This window comes from Pseudophryne corroboree, chromosome 12 (genome assembly GCF_028390025.1).
Source record: "Pseudophryne corroboree isolate aPseCor3 chromosome 12, aPseCor3.hap2, whole genome shotgun sequence".
In the NCBI taxonomy this organism is placed as follows: Eukaryota; Metazoa; Chordata; class Amphibia; order Anura; family Myobatrachidae; genus Pseudophryne; species Pseudophryne corroboree.
Window position 1 is genome coordinate 130,644,261 of NC_086455.1, and position 14,554 is coordinate 130,658,814.

The 14,554-nt window shown below is 45.9% G+C and overlaps 1 protein-coding gene across 1 annotated transcript in view; it reads right to left on the reverse strand.

Annotated features, from left to right (window-relative positions):
- The window catches only part of RYR3 (ryanodine receptor 3), a 1,295,770-nt gene that overhangs the window by 948,225 nt on the left and 332,991 nt on the right, over nt 1-14,554 (reverse strand).

Here is a 14,554-nt window from a genome sequence, read left to right on the forward strand (position 1 = left end):
TTGTGAAAAACTCATGTCGACCTTTTGACCTGTCGACCTAGAACATGTCGACCTTTTGACCCTGTCGACCTAGTTATTGTCGACCAATAGTGGTCGACCTAGTTACTGTCGACTTTCAATCCGGATCCCGTTAAGAAAATACTCACCACCATCCGGTTGAATGCTATGGGTTACAACAGATTTGTGCATATTGCCCCAAGTTAACAATAGAGCGCTATTTAATAACATGGTGTAATGGGTAAAGAGGTGTTATAAATCAGATATACCAGTGGTTCTCAAACTCATTGGAATCATGGCACTTAAGTACTGTTAATTGTGTTTATTTGTCATCCTTAGGTTCAATTGTGTGCTGAGGGACAGGATTCGCTTCTGTTTGTCCATGTCTTTAATAATTCACAGCTACCAGCACCGTTTTTTCCTATCACATTGACCATAAATAATTTCGCGTGGTCCTGGACCACCACTCCAAGGCACCCCTGCAAATGTTCCAAGGCACCCCAGGGTGCCACAGCAGACAGTTTGAGAACTACTGAGATATACGCTTTACCATTCTGTATACACAAAATAGCAGAAAAACCATTATTACAGCTTCTCAATGCTCCTTAAACACATTCAGCAGCCTACATTTGTGCACTTTACAGTTTGTATGCATAGAATAACTATTCAGTCAAATTTGTTAGTTCACCAAACAAAACAACACATACTGTAGGTGTTGATTAAAGAACACTTTGATAGTAATTTTCGAGTACTAATCCATGATTAAACAAACCAGGATTTTACATTTTGACAATATTTGCTTCCCTCTCTACATTAATAAAACTCTGTAACTGCATTCTGCTATATACACAGTTGCCAAATGTCCTTAATATCCAGGAACAGCTGCAAGTTTTGAAAATAATTTTGTGGGTTATTAATATTGTTAATAATAAGAATAATAAAAATAATAATATTATTATTATTATTACCACCATCATCACAAATGACCCTATTTTCAATTATAACAAGCTTTCATTTATATTTCACCTAATACAATATATTCAATGTGATTTTAAATAGCTATACTAATTAATGAGTATTTCTAAATTAAAATTTAGTGACATGAAGGGGCATATTTAATTAACTGCAAGGCTCATAATGGGTTGATATTTAACCTTGAGCTGTAATGCTCAGACCTATTAAATAATAAGTCCATTTCCTTCGGTGATAAACCCACAGCTAACGGGTTAAGTGCCCAGAGCTATGAGTTAATGTGCTTGAGGCAGCCACAATAAGGGGAAAAAGCTCTTTTACCTCAGATTTCTGTTAACACCCTCTCACATTAGGAGGGTACAAGCAGAAAGACATGGTAAATGTAGCCTGGGCACTTCAACAAGCCTGCAGTAAGCCCCGTGGCTAATGCCCCTAAGTATTAGTGCAAACAAAAATGACACTAAAATAATGTTCAGTAAACATATCACAAAGGGGACATGGCTCTAAAATGTTGACATACCGTGCATGAATAACAATATTACAGGTTGAGTCTCCCTTATCCAAAATGCTTGGGACCAGAGGTATTTTGGATATGGGATTTTTCCGTATTTTGGAATAATCGCATACCATAATGAGATATCATGGTGATGGGACCTAAGTCTAAGCACAGAATGCATATATATTACATATACACCTTATACACATAGCCTGAAGGTCATTTTAGCCAATATTTTTTATAACTTTGTGCATTAAACAAAGTGTGTCTACATTCACACAATTCATTTATTTTTCATATACACCTTATACACACAGCCGGGAGGTCATTTAATACAATATTTTTAATAACTTTGTGTATTAAACAAAGGTTTGTGTACATTGAGCCATCAAAAAACGAAGGTTTCACTATCTCACTCTCACTCAAAAAAGTCCGTATTTCGGAATATTTGGATATGGGATACTCAACCTGTATATAAAAGTGGTTCCCAAACTTTTTTGAATCATTGAATCACGGCGCCCTAGAGTATCAGATTTTTTTTCACGGCAACCCTGGCCCCAAATTTGCTTATTGAGAAATGTAGAAAGAAATATTAAATGAAGGTAACGGTGTTTATATGTCATACTTAGGTTCATTGTGCGGTGAGGGACAGGACTTGCTTCTCTTTGTCCACATATTTATGACTATCAGCCGCCACCAGCACTGGTTTTGCCTATTACATTGACCATAAAAAATTTGAATTGGTCCTGGACCACCAATCTAAGGACCCTCTGTAAGTTTCCTGAGGTACCCCAAGGGTGCCACAGCACACAGTTTGAGAACTACTGCTATATAGATATAAAACATATATACAGTCACCCCAGAAATATCTGCCACCCACCCCTGTGGACTGCCTAGCAGTGGCAGTGACTTTCCATTGCACTCTCTGGCATTTAGGGTCTGCAGCTGAAGTAGTCCTTAAAAGCCAGCCTGTTTGCTAATTTGTGTGCCGTACTTAAGCCCCACCCCCAGATTCAGACTACACCTCACATCTGACTTAAATTCCACCTCCTGGTGACACCAGCCATCAATCACCGGGAGGGCAGGAAGGAGAACAGCCATACAGGATACAGTCCCCCGGCTAGACAGGTAAGGAGCCACTGCTTAGCATGACAAAAATAGTTTGTGATTTACTGTATATGTATATAGCGTCAATCTTGGAGCATTTCATGTATATTTTTGCTGTTTGTGGGTTGGATTCTCTGGCTGTTTCAGTCCAGTGCTACAAGCAGCAGGAAAAGCAAACAATACATAATACATGTTAGAAATTACTGCTTTGCCCCGGTTGCCAAAAATCCTAGTTTCTGATTTGAGTCATCCAATGTTCACTATAGATAATGCACGCTGGAGAAGCAGGCCAGTCACAGTGCATGGAACATAATAAAGCTGAACAGCAAGCATCAATAGAGATTACTTGATAGTCGTAAAATCTGAAACCAGATGCTGTCCAGGACTGCACCGGCTTCACTGTGACTGGCAACGACTTCCTATTGGAAGTTCTAGCTGTAAGTCACAGACACTACATGCAGTCCCATTGGGAGGCGTTTTGTCCCTCCGAATGTAAGACCGGGCTGGGATAAGCAGAGTGCAAGCCTCTTGTAGGAAGCCTATTGGGCAGCCTTAGTCGGCATATAAGGGCTGCAGCCAATGCAGTCCATAGAAGCCAGGGGTTTGCGCATGCACAGTCGCAATGTGGCGTCTGCACATGCACGGTCCAGTCACTTGCCAGATTCATTATGCAGCAGCTGGGACGCGGGGCTGTCTCGTCTCCGCGGCACGGAGGTGGCAGCAGCCCCCCTACTAATTGTAAGTAGGAGCCGCCGCTGTGTTACAAGCTGCAAATACAGCTTGCATTCTGTTTATGTTCTTATGCTGTGAGTCTGTTATGTTTCTGTTAACATTCCAGGTTTTCTCATGTACTTGTTTAGGGCACTGTTGCGGACCACCTTTGGCAGGACTGTATAACTGCAGTCTGTCCCCTGTATGTGTGGCCTGTGCAGTCTCACCTGTCAGATAATAAGGCTTCTTTAAAGGGTTTCCCTGTGTTCAGCCTCAGCTGCTGTATAATTAGTAGTTTGCCTCTGTGTGTCTAGCTGTCCAGCTGCATTTTATCTCCTCATCAGGCGGCTTGTTTCTCTGGCTGTTCTGATTGGGAGTGTCTCCCTGTATTACCCAGCTTGCCCTTTACCTGATGCCAAATATAGGTTCTTATTCCGGTTTGCACCCGGTTCCGGTCCCTGTCCTATGGTGGTATCTTGAACTTGTGCAGTTAGTGCTATTACATTACTTGTGATACCCAGTCCTGTTTGAAGCCTGTGTACCCTGTCCTGCCAGAATCCTGAGTACATTACCTGTGTTTTCTGAGTTCCTGACTGTGTATGTGAGATCAAGTCTGGGAGTCCATTCAGACAAGCTCCAGTTCCAGCCTTACCTTGCCTGGAATCCAAGGGACTCCTGCAGCCGAGTTATCTTATTATCTCTACCTTGCTTTGCTCTGTCAAGTTCCTTAAGGGACTCACAGTTAAGTTATTCAATGCTTGTACTTAGGGGGTCATTCCGAGATGATCGTAGCTGTGCTAAATTTAGCACAGCTACGATCATTCACACTGACATGCGGGGGGACGCCCAGCACAGGGCTATCCTGCCCCACATGTCAGTGCCGGCCCCCCCCGCAGAAGTGCAAAGGCATCGCACAGCGGCGATGCCTTTGCACTTCAAGAGTAGCTCCCGACCAGTGCAGCTTTAGTGTGCTGGCCGGGAGCTACTCATTCGCTCCCTGGCCCGCAGCGGCTGCGTGTGACGTCACGCAGCCACTGCGGCCCGCCCTATAGACAGGTAATTGTACTGCGCTCAGTCCTATGTTCATCTGTAGAAGATGAAAGTTTATATACTGATAGTGTTCTGTGTAGTTGATAAGGGTAGTAGTAATAAACGATAACTGAAAGGAGATTTTGTGTCTGTGTGTACCGTTTGCCTTGTAAGTTTAATGAACAACAGACTTGAATGAAGAAATTAATAGGACTGCGGCCCGCCCCCCCCCCCCCCCGCGCGCTCGGTCCGGCCACGCCTGCGTTGGCCGGACTGCGCCCACAAAGCGGCGGACAAATGCCACTGTTCCGCCCCCCCCCCAGCCCAGCAACCGTCTCTGCCTGTCAATCAAGGCGATCTTAGCGGCCTAAGGCCGTCTGGCATGCACCCGTGCACTGCGGCGCCAGCGTAGTTATGACCCGATCGCACCACTGTGATAAACTGCAGCGTGCAATCGGGTCAGAATGACCCCCTTAGTTGCTTATACCACTCTATGCATTGTTGCATTCACATACAGTTTATGTTTAGTTGCTAATACCATCTTGTGCATTGTTGCATTCATATACAGTTTATACTTGGCTGCTAATACCACCCTGTGCATTGTTGCATTCACATACAGTCTGTGTTTAGGTGCTAATACCATCTTGTGCATTGTTGAATTCATATACGGTTTATGCTCAGTTGCTTATTCCATCCTGTGCATTGTTGCATTTGCATACAGTTAGTGTTCAGTTTTACCTAGTGATAAACAGATTCGGTTTTACTCGGTTCTCAAAACGGCATCTTATTGGCTATCCAAAAAATGTGACATCTGTGAGCCAATAAGATGCCGTTTTGAGAACCGAGTAAAACCGAATCCGCTCATCACTAGTTTTAACACCATTCTGTGCATTGTTGCACCCACATACATTCTGTCACTAATATCAGTTATCTAGGTTGCATCCTGTGAGCGTATCTCTGCACTATACCTTACTCTTGCCCAGCCTCCAATAGTCACCTTGTCCATCCATAAGTCCTGGGGACATCTGAGTACGGGGTGGACCTAGTTCACGCTGGAAAGGCATCTGCTAAAGGTGAAGCCTAGCATTGCAGGAGGCTAAAGGACTGCTGGGCAAGTGTAATCGAATGAGCGCCACCTGGTGACACCTGGTAGGCCTTGTACAGCGTTGTCCTCATAAACACATACCCAGACTTCTGTGTCAATTAGTCCAGGTATCCTCTCCAGATCATAACACACTGCCTATCACTGTGATTTCAACAAGTATTGAATGGTGTTCCTTTATGATGTGCTTTATTTTGTAGAACCATTAAAAAAATATTTTGTTTTGCAGCTTATTAAAATTAAATGAAGGGATGGCGTAAAAAAAATAAAAAATTCACAGATGTGAATGCTAAAGTGTAGACTAAAGGCCCATACACACTAGGCGATATAATAAGCGATATTGCTTATTTTTACCCTCCTGAGCAATATCATTTACTATATCGCCCAGTGTGTATGCTGCAGACAATGGCCGATGCGCAGTCACGGGGGTCATTAATGACCTCCTCCATTGGCTGTGCATGAAGCTCAATCTGACGATATCGTCAGATGCTGCATGACATCACTGTGCAATATCGCTAGAGATATCACACAGTGGGGTCGTTTCAATTCCCTGACAGTTGAATAGCGCCGGGAGTTAGCGCCCATCGTTCTCCCGGACTTAACAGGTTAAATTGTCGGGAGAACGGACATTCTCCGACTTAACTCCCCGCCGCGATGCTGATTCCCGACAGAATCAGCCTCGCGGCAGCACTTTTGTCGGATTTCTTCTCTCATCCCCCGGGAGTGAGAGAAGAATTCCCGACAATTGAGGGTCACTTGTAACTGTATTGTATATCGCTGGGGGCTAATTCCCGGCGCTATTCAACTGTCAGTGAATTGAATCGACCCCAGTGTGTATGCCCAGATGGGGCAGCCCGGCCAGGGAGGGGACACACTAGGGGATGTCGCTCCTGGAGCGAATCGCCTAGTGTGTGTGTGCACCTTAACATTTCCACTCTGCAACAGGCTACATTTTGAAAACTCTGAAAGCTGAAATGCGATTCAGTGATTCAGAATATTGTCAGGGTCTCTGTGGAAAAGCATAGGGAAGCCCGTTTCATAATGATTCCAGTGGTGTTTGTACTTTGCAATACGCAAATCACTATTATCATCTCTGGATGGTTACACCTAAAGTTCAGCATACCTCCCACCTTTAGAAAGTTGGGAGGAGGGACACAAACGCGCACCTGAAATTATTTTCGGTGTTGTGGGGACATGCCCAGTGCTCTGTGAGCAGCTGGCATGCCCCCTGTTCCTCTCTCCCCGTGAACAGACACTGTGCGCATGCGCACAGCGTCTACTCACCGCTGCTCTGCTAAGCAAAGCAGCGAATGAGAGAGGGTCAGTTGGAAGGTATGGTTCAGTGCTAGGGGAAAAAAAAGTTTTACGCGTCAATATGATATTTATTTATTTTTTGGAGGGAGGGGGGGGCTGAAAGTGGAACTGGAAGCCCAACTGTAGCCTTTCAATCCACTGCCCATGCAAATGCATGCTTACATGACTGGCTGGCAAAGTGGTAAGCGTACTCTTAACACTGCCAGACAGTATTGCCAGGAAGCAAAAAAAAGAGTTTCTATCCCTGCGATAAGTAGCGACAGAAAATCTTTGTTAATCCTGGCCCACAGTAAATGGTCCTGGTAAAGAGCATTAATTGAACCCATCTAATACATTTGTCCACAATCTAAAAATAAATAATAATTATTTACTAAGGGCTTGCCACTTGCGTAGAAAATAAACGTCATTATCAATATGCTAGAAAGTATCAGAGAATCCACTTAGAAGTAATACGCACAAGTACCATATGAATACTTTGTTGTAGCATAGTTTAGGCACTATAAGGATGTTTGAAGCATTAGGAATTTAGCAGCCCGGCCCTCTGAAAACGGTCATTCACAGTTTTGGAAAAGCTGGGTTATCACAGTGCAGCAGATTAGCCCTCTCTTGTCCAGTTATCCACTTAAATAAACATATTAAAAATAGCCATTGCACCTTAAGGCCAACTGACTTGGCACTGTGACTTTGTAACACAATATCATGGGTTCACTTCTCCCCGACAGGCATGACATCACCCAGGCCAAGCAATCACTCACTCACAGTATGCCCTCTTCACGGCAAGGAGGTTTTTCTAAATAAAGAATGCTAGCACCCTCCTTGCTCTTTTTTGGATGTGGACTGCTGTATGGAAAAACTTACCCACACCTATAGGAAAGATCACTTCCCTCCCTCTCTGCACAGTCCCTGTATTTATTTGACACCTTTTGGAAAGATTAACAGAAATGACTGTCACTTACTAGATTTAGACAAGAGTCTGTCCATCCATCATTAATGTTGTAAAACTGACATCATATAAACAAAGTACAACAACTAGATGGTTTATTTACAAACACAACATATTGGTGAAATTATTAAATGACACTTTCTTCTGCATAATTGGTACTTAAAATAAAAGGATATAGAAATACAGACCAATAATAATCTAAAGTGTAATCCACACCAAAGACTGGAAGCATAGTGAAGACAGTAGTGTCATAAAGTACAAACTATCAGGAGAACTGAAGGAATCAATTTTAAGATTACAATTGCAGAGAACCAGCTGGAATACTGTACGTAAAGTTACATCAGAAAGGTAATGGCAGGACATCAAGGAGTTGATATAACTTTATGGTGTCTAGAGAATTATTCAATTTACAATCCTAACAATCTTTCAGAAAGGAACAACCCACCTAAAATACAAAACATAAAAAAAAAGTCTGGTTTAACTCAGAATAGTAAAATATATTTGCAGGATATAAACACTACAGGAAAGGTTTGATATGCTGTACTGTGTGTTTCTCCCTTGCAAGATTTAGAGGCATATTCATTATTCAAATTATCCAATTTCTACACTCCGCAGGAGATGTAGAAATTGTGACATTCATCAAACTCCAGAAAAGCATTTTTCCAGAGTTTGAAGGTGAAACTGTTCACCATCCAGAGTTTGTGCAGCAGAGAAGGTGGGTGCTGGGGGGGGGGGGGGGGGGGGGGGGAGACAGGCACAGGACACACAGTGAGGGTGCTACGACCGCGGCCAGGATACAGAGGTGCGGGGGCTACATCCGCAGCAGGGAGGACACCGGTGCGGGGGCTATTGCCAGGAGACACAAGTGTAAGCTGCACACATCACTTCAGCAGCCGGCTAGTACAGGGATAATTTTCTCAAGGGGGCATAATGAATCATGAAAAAAATATGAGAGAATACAATGAGAACTGAAAACTACACTGCTCAAAAAAATAAAGAGGATACTTAAACAACACAATGCAACTCCAAGTCAATCACACTTCTGTGAAATCAAACTGTCCACTTAGGAAGCAACACGGATTGACAATCAATTTCACATGATGTTGGGCAAATGGAATAGACAACAGGTGGAAATTATAGGCAATTAGCAAGACACCCCTAATAAAGGAGTTGTTCTGCAGGTGGTGACCACAGACCACTTCTCAGCTCCTATGCTTTCTGGCTGATGTTTTGGTCACTTTTGAAAGCTGGCAGTGCTTTCACTCTCGTGGTGGCATGAGACGGAGTCTACAACCCACACAAGTGGCTCAGGTAGTGCAGCTCATCCAGAATGGCACATCAATGCGAGCTGTGGCAATAAGGTTTGCTGTGTCTGTCAACGTAGTGTCCAGAGCATGGAGGCGCTACCAGGAGACAGGCCAGTACATCAGGAGACATTGAGGAGGCCGTAGGAGGGAAACAACCCAGCAGCAGGACCGCTACCGCCGCCTTTGTGCAAGGAGGAACAGGAGGAGCACTACCAGAGCCCTGCAAAATGACCTCCAGCAAGCCACAAATGTGCATGTGTCTACTCAAACGATCAGAAACAGACTCCATGAGGGTGGTATGAGGGCCCGACGTCCACAGGTGGGGGTTGTGCTTACAGCCCAACACCGTGCAGGACGTTTGGCATTTGCCAGAGAAGCCCAAGATTGGCAAATTCGCCACTGGCGCCCTGTGCTCTTCACAGATGAAAGCAAGTTCCCACTGAGCACATGTGACAGACGTGACAGAGTCTGGAGACGCCAAGGAGAACATTCTGCTGCCTGCAACATCCTCCACAGAGGCGGAACTACCGCCAGTGCAACCAGTGCGTTGCACTGGGGCCCGCCTCTGTCCAGGGGCCCAAAGCATGTAATGAGTCAAACTGACTCATTACATGCCGCTGTGCGCTGCGGGCAACTGCTGCCCACAGCGCACAGCCGCCCGGAGAGAGGAGAGGAGCAGGGGTACGGGGGAGAAGGAGGAGCAGGGAGCCGAAGGAGGGAGCCGCAGCAGCGCTTTACTACTGGTGGAGGCGCTGCTGCTGCTGCCCCTCTGCTTTACTATAGGCTGTCTTCCGAGAACAGCCTATAGTGAAGCAGAGGGGCAGCAGCAGCAGCGCCTCCACCAATGACACAGCGCTGCTGCGGCTCCCTCCTCCACCTCCTTCCTCCTCCTTCTCTCCAGCCCGGGAATCATCTGACGCTGCACCGAGGAGCCTGAGCCAGCGGAGACACCGGAGAGGGTAAGTATAATTCTTTCTTTCTGTCTCTTTCTTTGTTGGGACTGCCTGCCGCTATGTGTAAAAATGGGGAATCTGCCTGCCGCAATGTGTAAAAATAGGGGACTGCCTGCCGCAATGTGTAAAAAGGGGGAATCTGCCTGCCGCAATGTGTAAAAATGGGGAATCTGCCTGCCGCAATGTGTAAAAACGGGGGACTGCCTGCCGCAATGTGTAAAAAGGGGGAATCTGCCTGCCGTAATGTGTAAAAAGGGGAACGCTGTCTGCCGTAATGTGTAACAAGGGCACGCTGTCTGTCGTAATGTGTAAAAAGGGGACGCTGTCTGCCGTTATGTGTAAAAAGTGCACGCTGTCTGCCGTAATGTGCAAAAATAAGATTTTACTTACCGATAAATCTATTTCTCATAGTCCGTAGTGGATGCTGGGGACTCCGTCAGGACCATGGGGAATAGCGGCTCCGCAGGAGACAGGGCACAAAAGCAAGCTTTTAGGATCACATGGTGTGTACTGGCTCCTCCCCCTATGACCCTCCTCCAAGCCTCAGTTAGGTACTGTGCCCGGACGAGCGTACACAATAAGGAAGGATCTTGAATCCCGGGTAAGACTCATACCAGCCACACCAATCACACCGTACAACTTGTGATTTGAACCCAGTTAACAGTATGATAACAATGAAGCAGCCTCTAAAAAAGATGGCTCACAACAATAATAACCCGATTTTTTGTAACAATAACTATGTACAAGTAATGCAGACAATCCGCACTTGGGATGGGCGCCCAGCATCCACTACGGACTATGAGAAATAGATTTATCGGTAAGTAAAATCTTATTTTCTCTAACGTCCTAGTGGATGCTGGGGACTCCGTCAGGACCATGGGGATTATACCAAAGCTCCCAAACGGGCGGGAGAGTGCGGATGACTCTGCAGCACCGAATGAGAGAACTCCAGGTCCTCCTCAGCCAGGGTATCAAATTTGTAGAATTTTGCAAACGTGTTTGCCCCTGACCAAGTAGCTGCTCGGCAAAGTTGTAAAGCCGAGACCCCTCGGGCAGCCGCCCAAGATGAGCCCACCTTCCTTGTGGAGTGGGCATTTACAGATTTTGGCTGTGGCAGGGCTGCCACAGAATGTGCAAGCTGAATTGTACTACAAATCCAACGAGCAATAGTCTGCTTAGAAGCAGGAGCACCCAGCTTTTTGGGTGCCTACAATATAAACAGCAAGTCAGACTTTCTGACTCCAGCCGTCCTGGAATTATATATATATATATATATATATATATATATATATATATATATATATATATATATATATTTTCAGGGCCCTGACAACGTCTAGCAACTTGGAGTCCTCCAAGTCCCTAGTAGCCGCAGGCACCACAATAGGTTGTTTCAGGTGAAACGCTGACACCACCTTAGGAAGAAACTGGGGACGAGTCCGCAGTTCTGCCCTGTCCGAATGGAAAATCAAATATGGGCTTTTGTAAGACAAAGCCGCCAATTTTGACAATCGCCTGGCCGAGGCCAGGGCCAACAGCATGGTCACTTTCCATGTGAGATATTTCAAATCCACAGATTTGAGTGGTTCAAACCAATATGATTTGAGGAATCCCAACACTACGTTGAGATCCCACGGTGCCACTGGAGGCACACAAGGGCTGTATATGCAATACTCCCTTGACAAACGTCTGGACTTCAGGAACTGAAGCCAATTCTTTCTGGAAGAAAATCTATAGGGCCGAAACTTGAACCTTAATGGACCCCAATTTGAGGCTCATAGACACTCCTGTTTGCAGGAAGTGCAGAAATCGACCTAGTTGAAATTTTTTCGTGGGGCCTTCCTGGCCTCACCCACGCAACATATTTTTACCACATGTGGTGATAACGTTGTGCGGTCACCTCCTTCCTGGCTTTGACCAGGGTAGGTATGACCTCTTCCGGAATGCCTTTTCCCTTAGGATCCGGCGTTCAAACCGCCATGCCGTCAAACGCAGTCGCGGTAAGTCTTGGAACAGACAAGGTCCCTGCTGGAGCAGGTCCTTTCTTAAAGGCCGATGCCACGGTTCCTCTTGGAACAGACATGGTACTTGCTGAAAGCAAATCCCTTCTTAGCTCCCGAGGCCATTAGTCCTCTGTGAGCATCTCTTGAAGTTCCGGTTACCAAGTCCCTCTTGGCCAATCCGGAGCCACGAGTATAGTTCTTACTCCTCTATGTCTTATAATTCTCAATACCTTGGTTATGAGAAGCAGAGGAGGGAACACATACACCGACTGTTACACCCACGGTGTTACCAGGACGTCCACAGCTATCGCCTGAAGGTCTCGTGACCTGGCGCAATACCTGTCCCATTTTTTGTTCGGGCGGGACGCCATCATGTCCACCTTTGGTCTTTCCCAACGGTTCACAATCATGCGGAAAACTTCCCGATGAAGTTCCCACTCTCCCGGGTGGAGGTCGTGCCTGCTGAGAAAGTCTGCTTCCCAGTCGTCCACTCCCGGAATGAACACTGCTGACAGTGCTATCACATGATTTTCCGCCTAGCGAAAAATCCTTGCAGTTTTGCCACTGCCCTCCTGCTTCTTGTGCCGCCCTTTCTGTTTACGTGGGCGACTGCCGTGATGTTATCCCACTGGATCAATACCGGCTGATCTTGAAGCAGAGGTCTTGCTAAGCTTAGAGCATTATAAATTTGCTCTTAGCTCCAGTATATTTATGTGGAGAGAATTCTCCAGACTTGATCACACTCCTTGTGTGACTGCTCCCCAGCCTCTCAGGCTGGCCTCCGTGGTCACGAGCATCCAATCCTGAATGCCGAATCTGCGGCCCTCTAGAAGATGAGCACTCTGTAATCACCACAGGAGAGACACCCTTGTCCTTGGATAATAAGAATTTACTTACCGATAATTCTATTTCTCGGAGTCCGTAGTGGATGCTGGGGTTCCTGAAAGGACCATGGGGAATAGCGGCTCCGCAGGAGACAGGGCACAAAAGTAAAGCTTTTACAGGTCAGGTGGTGTGTACTGGCTCCTCCCCCTATGACCCTCCTCCAGACTCCAGTTAGGTACTGTGCCCGGACGAGCGTACACAATAAGGGAGGATTTTGAATCCCGGGTAAGACTCATACCAGCCACACCAATCACACCGTACAACTTGTGATCTAAACCCAGTTAACAGTATGATAACAGAGGAGCCTCTGAAAGATGGCTTCCTAAACAATAACCCGAATTAGTTAACAATAACTATGTACAAGTATTGCAGATAATCCGCACTTGGGATGGGCGCCCAGCATCCACTACGGACTCCGAGAAATAGAATTATCGGTAAGTAAATTCTTATTTTCTCTATCGTCCTAAGTGGATGCTGGGGTTCCTGAAAGGACCATGGGGATTATACCAAAGCTCCCAAACGGGCGGGAGAGTGCGGATGACTCTGCAGCACCGAATGAGAGAACTCCAGGTCCTCCTTTGCCAGGGTATCAAATTTGTAAAAATTTACAAACGTGTTCTCCCCTGACCACGTAGCTGCTCGGCAGAGTTGTAATGCCGAGACCCCTCGGGCAGCCGCCCAAGATGAGCCCACCTTCCTTGCGGAATGGGCCTTAACAGATTTAGGCTGTGGCAGGCCTGCCACAGAATGTACAAGTTGAATTTTGTTACAAATCCAACGAGCAATCGACTGCTTAGAAGCAGGTGCACCCAACTTGTTGGGTGCATACAGTATAAACAGCGAGTCAGATTTTCTGACTCCAGCCGTCCTTTAAATGTATATTTTTAAGGCTCTGACAACGTCCAACAACTTGGAGTCCTTCAAGTCGTCTGTAGCCGCAGGCACTACAATAGGCTGGTTCAGGTGAAACGCTGATACCACCTTAGGGAGAAAATGCGGACGCGTCCGCAGCTCTGCCCTATGTCGAATGGAAAATTAAATAAGGGCTTTTATAAAACAAAGCCGCCAGTTCAGATACTCTCCCGGCCGAAGCCAGGGCCAGTAACATAGTCACTTTCCATGTGAGATATTTCAAATCCACATTCTTTAGTGGTTCAAACCAATTGGATTTGAGGAAATCTAAAACTACATTTAGATCCCACGGTGCCACCTTAGGCACCACAGGAGGCTGTATATGCAGTACTCCTTTGATAAAAATCTGGACCTCAGGGACTGAGGCCAATTCTTTTTGGAAGAATATTGATAGGGCCGAAATTTGAACCTTAATAGATCCCAATTTGAGACCCATAGACAATCCTGATTGCAGGAAATGTAGGAAAACGACCCAGTTGAAATTCCTCCATCGGAGCACTCCGCTGCTCGCACCACGCAACATATTTTCGCCAAATACGGCGATAATGCTTCGCGGTGACTTCCTTCCTTGCCTTTATCAAGGTAGGAATGACTTCTTCTGGAATGCCTTTTCCTTTTAGGATCTGGCATTCAAACGCCATGCCGTCAAACGCAGCCGCGGTAAGTCTTGAAAAAGACAAGGACCCTGCTGAAGCAGGTCCCTTCTCAGAAGTAGAGGCCACGGATCGTCCGTGACCATCTCTTGAAGTTCCGGGTACCAAGTCCTTCTTGGCCAATCCGGAGCCACTAGTCTTACTCCTCTTTGCCGTATAATCCTCAATAC